Source organism: Pygoscelis adeliae, unplaced genomic scaffold (assembly GCF_000699105.1).
Source record: "Pygoscelis adeliae isolate BGI_AS28 unplaced genomic scaffold, ASM69910v1 Scaffold167, whole genome shotgun sequence".
Taxonomy (NCBI): Eukaryota; Metazoa; Chordata; class Aves; order Sphenisciformes; family Spheniscidae; genus Pygoscelis; species Pygoscelis adeliae.
The window spans coordinates 6345694-6355481 of record NW_008825428.1 but is presented as its reverse complement, the minus strand read 5'-3'; positions in this window follow the sequence as shown (position 1 = coordinate 6355481).

The window sequence follows — 9788 nt, the reverse complement described above, 5'->3', positions numbered from 1 at the left end:
GGATGCATTAGGTGGGCATAGTTGTCACAAATTATGACAAAAAAAAAGATGTTACAAGGAAATACTTGAGTTATCAGTGATAGTCTCCTGCATTTTTCCGAATATGAGGAATCAATCCTGTAGCCAGTCTAAAGTTGACAGCTCAATAGTTCATCTGAACACGCACACATCTAATTAACTAAAATATTTAGAAGTTTAACATTTTGGATTAGAATATTTTTACTATATGCACCCACAACTTCATATGCTGTGCTCGTATCAGCTCTTGCAGACAAGGTGAAAGTAGGTTCCAGCAGCACTTGGAACTGCAGCTGCTGCAGAAAGTTATGCCTTTCCTCCTGTGTCACTTCTAAAGCACGAGCTCCAGGACAATATTAAAAGCAGCATATTCCAATAGAGGTCCCATACTTCATGTAAAAGAACAAATACGTTTTGTGTGAAATCCAAATGGAATTATTTCCATGTTGTCACCTATACTTGGATTTTTTTCTGAGAGTTCATGGAGTTCTTTCTTATGATTAGTTGTATTGTTTTATTTAGAGTTTCTCACCAGCCTACCACTCTTTTAAACCGACTTATTCTTATACAACCTTTCCCCACGTTTGGCTAACTGGAGAGCTGCTGCTTTGCTAGAGAATATCCTTTGTGCTTATTGCTGTCCTAAGCAAAGGCAGTCAGGTGCAGAATATGGCACTGCCAGCTACTGCTTCCACCATGCTGCTCTTTCTCTCCTCTATGCCACTTTGATTATACTTGAAACAGCCCTATCGTCTCCTTCTGCTTCTCCACCTTTTTGGGAAGAGAGGTATGGATGATCCTTTTTCTTCCCAATATGGGAAGAATTCAGCCTATGTTTGTCCTATCTTCTGCTATTAAATGCTAGCAAGCCCAGAAATCCCTTCAGATTCTCTGTCCCAGATCCACTCTTAAACTGCTGAATTAGCTGCTGTCCAAAATAAAAAGAAACTCAGTTACTTTTACCATTTACTTATTATTGCTATACATGACCTATTGTACATCTTAATTCAGTCTTCTTGCTTTTTGTTATTGTTCTGTCATTGTTTTTTTAGTGGAGTTTTTCACTGCTGCTGATACTGAGACATTTGGGATAATTCTGTTTCCTCCACTGGCAGCAACTAGTTTTCTTCTTTATAACCTCTCAGCTGAGCTTTCCAATATATTTACTTCCCACAAAAATAGCTGCTAAATTCCCTATTCTCTTCTTTCAGTGGGAAATTATCCTCCACCATCTTAGATAATCACGAGCCTGTTGCAGTCCAGACATATTAAAACTTAGCAATTTATTGTAGCCAATGCTGTGCGATTATAGTATTTTAGCAGCTAGTGCATTTCTTTTGTGCGTAAGCTGTTAAATATAACAAAGGCCTATTGTGTTCAATGTGGGAAAGCAAATAATTTTTAAAATGTGATTAATTGTGTAAGTATGGACCTTTTAAGTACATGTGGTAAGCCCTATGCTATGGGAATGGCACTTACTGCTCTCTCAGCATGAGTCTGATGAAGTAAACAAAAAGTTAAAATACAGCAGATAGTCTCCCTGGCATTCATTAACATAGCATAGAAAGCAGAAACTAGCCATATTTTATATAAAAAGACTCTAGAAATCTGTGTCTACTTACATTAACATTAGTCAATTGGTGGGTGCCAACTATGCACATAGCATGTTTTATTTATAGGTCTATATAGTAGTCAAAAACATTCTATCACGGAAATGTGTTATTCATTAATTCATATTTTGCTCAGTCTTACTTTACTTCTTGAACCCATCCAGGTGTTTTTTAAACGATGAGGGCAATTTAATACCAAACAGCATTCACATTCACCCTATTTTTCAATTGCGTGTAACTAAATATTCCTCCTGATTTTGTCTATTATTTACCTTTAATTAGCTCACATATATTGCAAACTAGAGTTTGTCTGTGTTTTTATGACAAAATTCCACACAATGGTAAAAAATAAAGGTGGAATAAATGGTCAACTTACTGAATAGAGTATTTAACATTAGCTTTTTCTCAAACATGCATTCTTTATATCAACTGGAATGGTAAATAGCACTGTAGATATATGCTTCTGGTGCCTAATTTGTTTTTGAAGTGTTCATTTAAAATGTAAAATGGTAATTTTAGCCTACTGTTTCAAAGCTCTGTATGAGATCTAGTCACACATTACAGAACATAGATCATATCAAATGACCTCAACAAATCCAGCAACATGCAATGTATATGTGTTTTCACTAAAGGAGCTTTATAGGTTTCCATGACTTAACCTATGAGGTTTAAGGGGGTTTAAGGAGGAAAAACAAAACCCTTTTCTTGTTGGTTCTTTTTATCTTATATGTGAATGTGAACTCGACATAATCTAATTTTAATCATGAGGAAAAATTAAAACACAGTTAAACCAGAAACAATATATCAACACTAAAATGCTGTCAATTATTGCTTATTACCATATTTGTCATGTGAATCAGTCATACAGGTCATTTATGAATAGCCATAAAGTAACTTCTTGCATTTGCAAGGTACACAACCTTTGCAATTCAGTGATGTATGTAACTACTGGTGTCAAAGCTGCTTCTAAAACACTACCACTGGGGAGAGAGAGAGAGAAATCTTACTGCCATTAAGACGCAAAAGCCTTCAACCTCTGAAGAAAAATAACAGTTAAGCCAGCAATAACTTTTTATAATTTGAGCTGATAAAAGAGAAAATGTCAACATTGTAAATGCTTTCTGCTGGGGTGCAGAGTGTTAAAATGGGGTAGAAGGCTCTTGATGAAAATTCATAAATTTTTGCTAACATCCTTGAAATACAAAAATATTTTAAAGCCTTCCTTGCAGGGCAAGACAATTGTTTCCTGTTAGATGTTTTTGTTTTCTTTTAATTTATTTTTGAATTTAATTTAATTTAGTTTAATTTAATTTATTTTCTTTTTTTTTTTAAACGAATGACCATGCTGTCACGTCTTCTGCATGTTTCGGTTCTCAGATAGAGATAGACTGAAAAATTATGTTTTTCCTGTTCTGTGGAAACTATAAATTCTCAACCACTTACAATATCCTTCCTGAGGTTCACAGCCCCAGATAAACATGCTCTGTTTTGTGGAATAGCACAACACTTTAGAAGGGTTTCAGGTATAGCCAACATTTCTTGATCTTCTCTGCAGTCTTTCCAGAAGGATTTCAGAGGATGCAACTAGGCATTTGAAAGGATAACCAGAACAAGTTCAGTTCCACAAATTCCTGTTTAAAAACTTGAATATTGTGTTTCACAGTTTGACAGTCTCCAATGGACGTATCACCTATCTGTCTCATTTCTTGTATGATTCTTAAGGCAAAAATAAAAAAAAAAATCAGGCTGAGTTTAACACCTTCTATTTCATTGGGCTGTATGAGATTTAAGGGCTTATCTCTTCAGACTTAGCCAACTGTAGCAGCGTTCATGCTACAGTGACTCTGTTCCTTAGCCCAGAGTTTTTAGATAGGAAGATTGCAGCTGCTCATGCATTTGGAAGAGTAAAGACAACATCAGGGTCACATTCTACAAAACGAGGCTAGGTTAAGTCTGAAGGACCTATTGGTCAGACTAAGGGACAGCTGAAGAAAGTCAGAGAGTTTGGATGGAAACATTGCCTTGGGTGAAACTTTCTTATTAGAAACTTTACCCCTGACTTTATCAGCTGCCTGAAGTCCAGAACGAAGGACCCTCTGCTACTCCAGTGAAAAGCAGTCTTTCTTTAACAGTGTTTCCCTATAAATAATAGTGGTCATAGTCATTTGCCAAACACTGACTTTATGAGTCATGAAAAGCATTTGGGTCTAGCATGCAATTTAGGCAGAGATTATGTTTCCATGTCCAAAACAAACAACCTTAATCATTACACATCCTACGTTTTGCTATTATTCATGTGTACAAGTATCATAACCTTAGTCAAATTGAGCTTCTCTCTAAAACAGTTTAGGACATCTGGAAGTCCCTTGAGGGACCTGGTGTCTTACACATTGGCAGAGGAATCCCAAAACACTTTGTCAGCAGCAACGAGTTTAGCACAAAGCAGAGCGCCAGAGCCACTTTCACTAAGTAAAATAATTTTAAAAAAGAGTAACCCTTCACTGTTTGCATGATTAGTGACTGCTAGTTAGTGATCAAAACAATTTCCCAGGAAGTGGGAGGCTTGATTTCAGCTCCCTGACCCAGCCCAAGACATCCAGACTTCCTTCTCTCAGGAGAAAGGGAAAGCCATGCTTGCAGTGTTAAAAAATTGCATAGCCCTGGTGCAGCAGTTACACCAAAGAGCCACTGAGGGAGAAAGAAAACTAAGAACAAACATGTCCCTGTTAGGGCGTATTACTGAAATCTGCCTGCTGACAGTGGTCCTTGTCTTTAGACAGTATTGTTTCTTGAGACAAATTTTGCTGCTGAGGCTATTGCTGGTCAAAGGCCATTGTGTTTAGTCTAGTCAACACCTAACACTGAGGACATATCTGGAATTTGCATCATTGATTCCTCTTCCAATAGGAACATGGTCCTAGACGTATGCAAAAGGACAAAAAAGTCTTTTTGCACAGAAAGAGCTGAGAAAAAATATAGTATGTTTCCTATCTCAGGTTACATGATGTGTATAATTTTGAACCTGATGGACCAAGGCAAATGAGCCTTATATTATATATATATCTCCGGTATTTTTCTAACAGGTGTTTAATAGAGAATTGCCAAGTGGAAGTCCTTCAAGAGACATATGTAATCACTCAATTTTAGATCAAAACAGAGTTTGTTTTCCCATATTGCCTTGAGATATCCTTTTGTGAAGTCAGCTGCATAAAATAAAGATGATGATAAAGAAATGGATGAATCTTCCAGAAGCCAGTCAAACCCTGTCTTCAACACAGCAGTGATTCCTATACACAGCGAGCATCCATATAGGCTGGTTACGCTGCTCTGTGTTTTGCCTGATGTTCCTTAATAATGTTTACTAACAATATTGAATTATCCATAATGTATGTGTAAACAGTTAAGCTGCAGGTGTTTTTCAGGTTCTACCACACTGAGATGCTGAGGACTCCCCCAGTTCAGTTTCTGATTGTTTACAATCTCCTGCTGTGCCTGCAATATGCTTGAATTGTACTTAAAACACATAAATCTACCTTCAAAGGCAGCTTGGGAGGCAGAAGTGTGGCTAGGGAATTTTAAATGGAAGGGACAAGCAATGGCTACAAAGAGCTCAGTTTCTAGTAGTAGGTGTTGCAGTTTGTTCCAATTACAGCACATGCTAGAGTGTGAAATGTTCATGCCAATCTAGTAAAAAGAAAAAGTACACGCAATGCTGAAATTAACACCTTTGTAATTACAGACAAGCTCCTTTACTACTACCCAGCAAGTGCAGCTGAGGCAGGTTTGGAGAAATGCAAGCATAACGGGTTGTGCAATAGGAAATGTTACTTTTTTTTTCAATCTGACTTGATAATTGGAACCTACTTTGGCAGCCAGATAAAATCATTTGCATTTCTGAGCAGAAGAATTTAAGAGTGTACTACATCTATATTTGCCTAACTGAAAACCAGACAAAAAGTTTTTTTTTTGCGATTAAATGACTTTCATTCCCCTTCTTTCCCTCATGTACCATTAACATCACAAAACTATACATTTGGCATTCTTCAACATAATTTATAGCTCTTTTTGCAAATCAAGCCAGTAACAGGCCATCACAGAGGCAAACATGCCTTTCATTTGCATTGAGTGAGCTGTCTCAGACTCATGGCAAAATGAATAGCTGGATATCCCCCAATAATCCCAGTCCCTTACTGTTCACACACATTCTCAGTGACTCATCCAGGAAAATATCACTGAGTGTGTCTTTTAATTTTATTCATGTTTCCACTATAACCCTGCAGAGGCTTCTTAGTGCTTGTAAGATTATTTTAGTTAGCTTCACTTGCCAAACAGATCTTTCCCCACTTTATTATATCGTCATTATTATTTCTACTATATAGGAAGTATATTGCCACATATCATATATCAAAACATTACTAATGCCATTAAGACAATGCCAAGACTAGTCACATGATATGCATGAAAAGGCAGCTCAGTTCTTCGGAGAGCCTTGAACATTAGCTGACCAGTTTCTGTGTAACTAGTGTTGTATGTGGATGCCAAAGCCAGGAACAGACATCCCGTCCAGGATAGAAGAAGGATCCTCTCTCTCTTTTCTGAAATAAAGGCTGAGAAGCAGACACACCACCTTGTAGCTGAGGACCTTTTGAAAAAACAGCATGCTCTCATCCAAATGCTTTTTAGGTTTTGTTAATGTCAGAATAGATGCTTCTGTGGAAGATATAATTTGACCAGATTTAAAAAACTTGCTGCAGAAACCTTTTGACACAACTGTTAACTTTTTGTTTACATAGATGTTTTTGCATAAAGGGGAGAAAAACTGTGTCATTCAGTTATATCTCAAAGGACAGAAATAAGGCTACAGGCAACCTTAATGCTGGCGTTTCCTAACCTCTTCAACCTTGCCTCTGCAACCTCATCATTCATTTGACAATGTATCTTCCCGTAATATAATGAGAAATCTCTTCACAACACATCCTCTGTCCCTCTAGGTCTCTTAGTCCAGCTATTCCCATCTGCTTGAGCAGGTAACCCAATGCACTACAGTTCTGATCTTTACTGCTGATGGTTTTTTTGGGGTAAGCTGAGAGCAGAATACTAAAACAATTGAAGTGCTTTAATTTTTATTCTTTCTTTTATCTAGTTTAAAGTTTCTGGTAATCATAATATACTGCGTATTAAACAAGCAATGGGTGCGTAGGTTTCAGTATTGGCTATCACTATTAGCCACAGCCTGACTGTAATTAACCTAGGAAGAATTAGTGTTTGGTCTTCCATTACTGCGGTCCATGTTGCTTTTCATTTGTATATCTTAGCAGAAAATATACTGTATCTAGTCACCATAGGAACACATTCCCCATCTGCTGTATTATCACATTTTTTCCCCTTGACTTCTGTAGATTGCAGTCCTCTCTACTATGTTGTCAAGATATGTAGGGGCCAATTTCCTCCCCATCTAAAAGGAGTTATGACAGACATGAAAGCGGTCCTGTTTCTTAACTCTTGGAATTCCATGACTTTTCACGTATACAAAATTTTCAGCAGTATGCCTGCAAACCAATTCCTCCCTTTCTAGCTTTTCTAGCAATGTTGCTTTTGAAGAAAGCAGGTTGGGAATCGTGTCAAATGCTTTTTAAGGAAAAAATGCAGTTTCCCTTTGCAAAAGTTTATGTCCCATTATGCATCATGAGCTCCCCTCTGACCAAGCCAAATGGCTCATCATTAGAGTTACATGCTACGGTGCAATGGGAAAAAGTTTGCCAAGAAGCCTAGCTCATATGAAAGCATGGGAAGCAGGGGGCACTACGCAAATTCCCATGAGGCACAATAGGCCAAAGCAGATTAATGTTGAACTGACTTGAAACACAGCGGTTGGGTTCAGTTCAAGAAAATAAAACACTTTGATTTAGTAAGTCAAAACTAAACATAGGCATTTCCAAATTGAATTATTTTGGAACATTTCATTCCAAGAAAAAATTGTGATATTTCAACTTTTTGTTCCTTTTCTGAAGGAAAATAATGTTGAAATACTGTTTTTTCCTGTGGGATATTTTCTGTTCCCAGCAAGGAAAAAATAGCTTATACAAAACAACAAAATTATTCAAAGTCAATAATATCTGTGTATTGTATTCAGTGCTTTTGCTGCCAATTTTTTTTCAATTTAAAATGTAATGAGAATTAGCGTACATACATAAGGAGAAGGAGATAGAAACTTTTCCAGTTTTCTGAGTTACTGGAAAGTGAAAAAGTCTTACGCTCCATACATAAAATTGAATTAGATAATTTGAATTTAAAAATGAAAAAGTAACAAAATTTTTATACAGAGACAGAACATAACCACAGGACTAAAATCACTTGTTTAGACTTCTGTTTTTGGTTTAGACAACTTCTGGTCTGCTCCTTCTAAAGGAATTTAAGACCATTTTAATAGTTCATTAGGTTTAGGAATATGGAAATACTGGCCTGAATTTTCTGTGATTTACAATCAGCCTCTGCTATCACAGATGATCATACTGTATATTTCTTTGCATGAATTCATCAGGTTTGATCTTAAAACTATTTAGGTTTTGCTCCTACTAATTTTAATTGGATAGTAATCCTTTTCTGCTACAAACCACTTAGCGGAAAACCACAACTTATTCATGACTAATATTCACAAAATATTATTGTAGTTATATTCCTTCATGAAAATATTTTTTTCTCTGGTGTTCCCCTTCCAAATAAATGAATAATCTGAAGTTTCCAGCAGTTGATCTCCCTGAGTTTTTTGCCCATCTACTGTATACTTACTCCTACTTTCATGTCCTCATTCCCATTCAGATGTTCTGCTCTTGCTCCCACTTTCAGCACCACTCTCCATAGCAAAAGCCTGAAGAAGCAGTCAATTGGTTTTGCACCAAGTCTTCATTACATTTAATCTCTCTGCTTCATCTTTTTGCCTCTCTTCTTTCTTGCTGCTGGACAACATTTTGCTACGTGCTACATGGGAGCAGGATCTGGTGAAGAGAGGGACAGTCCCTTCCAGGCTTAGGTTCCTTAAATGTTCCTCAGTGACCTTCCCAATCCAAGGGAAGGAAGGTCCAAGACTACAGGGCTGCTCTTGAGGCCTGGCTTTACTGACAAGGCTCACGATAACATAAGTTGAACTCATCTTTAGACTTTCCTCAGGGCTGGCTGCCTCTTGGGTTTATATCTCAGACTGCCCTGAACACGTGCCAGAGTCTCTCTTATTTATTCCATGTCCAGGTGAGATAAAGAGTTGCTTTCACCAGCAAAACACACTTAAGCTTTTCTCAGTTTTCATCATTTTAATATTATTAGTCAGATTAACTCCTGGTAGGCTTTTATTCCAAACACGGTGCATCTCTATGGAAACACAGAACTGCATGGAAAACTGAATATTGAACACACATAGTAAAAAATCATTTAAAATGCTATTGAGACACATTTACTATTCTTATACAGAGAAGTTATTCATTGGTAAATCCATTTAATTGACAAAGCTAACGCTTGCAAGACCACTCAGAAGAGTCGGATAGTTATGTTTTCCTAATTTTTAGCAGGTTTGAACAAGTTTGGCATGTTATTCAGAAGTGCCTGTCACCTAGTTGGGATCAGGAGTGCACTTTTGAAGCAAAATTATTGCCACTCAACAGGTCTTCAGTTCATACCATGGAGTGGTCTGGGAGCGCACAGAACTAGATCCTGAAACTGGAAACTGGGAGATGTGCCCTAGGAGTGCCAATGACTGACCTTCAGCAGCTAGCAGGGATTTGGCCCCAAGATCAGGCTAACATGAGCCAGAGTGACATGTACTGTGCATGTCGTGTCCTCAGCACCAGCTCTTTGTCTCCCTCCACATCTGCTCCTATCAGGACACGCTAGTTGCTAATGAAGACACAGCCTCAGACGCTCATGTTGTGTGTTTTGTTATCTTCCCCCCCATAATCCAAGAGGAAGCGGTCAACGACCTGCTACGTCATCTGGATACTCACAAGTCTATGGGGCCGGATGGGATCCACCCGAGAGTGCTGAGAGAGCTGGTGGAGGAGCTCGCCAAGTGGCTCTCCATCATCTATCAGCAGTCCTGGTTAATGGGGGAGGTCCCGGACGACTGGAGGCTGGCCAATGTGCCGCCCATCTACAAGAAGGGCCAGAAGG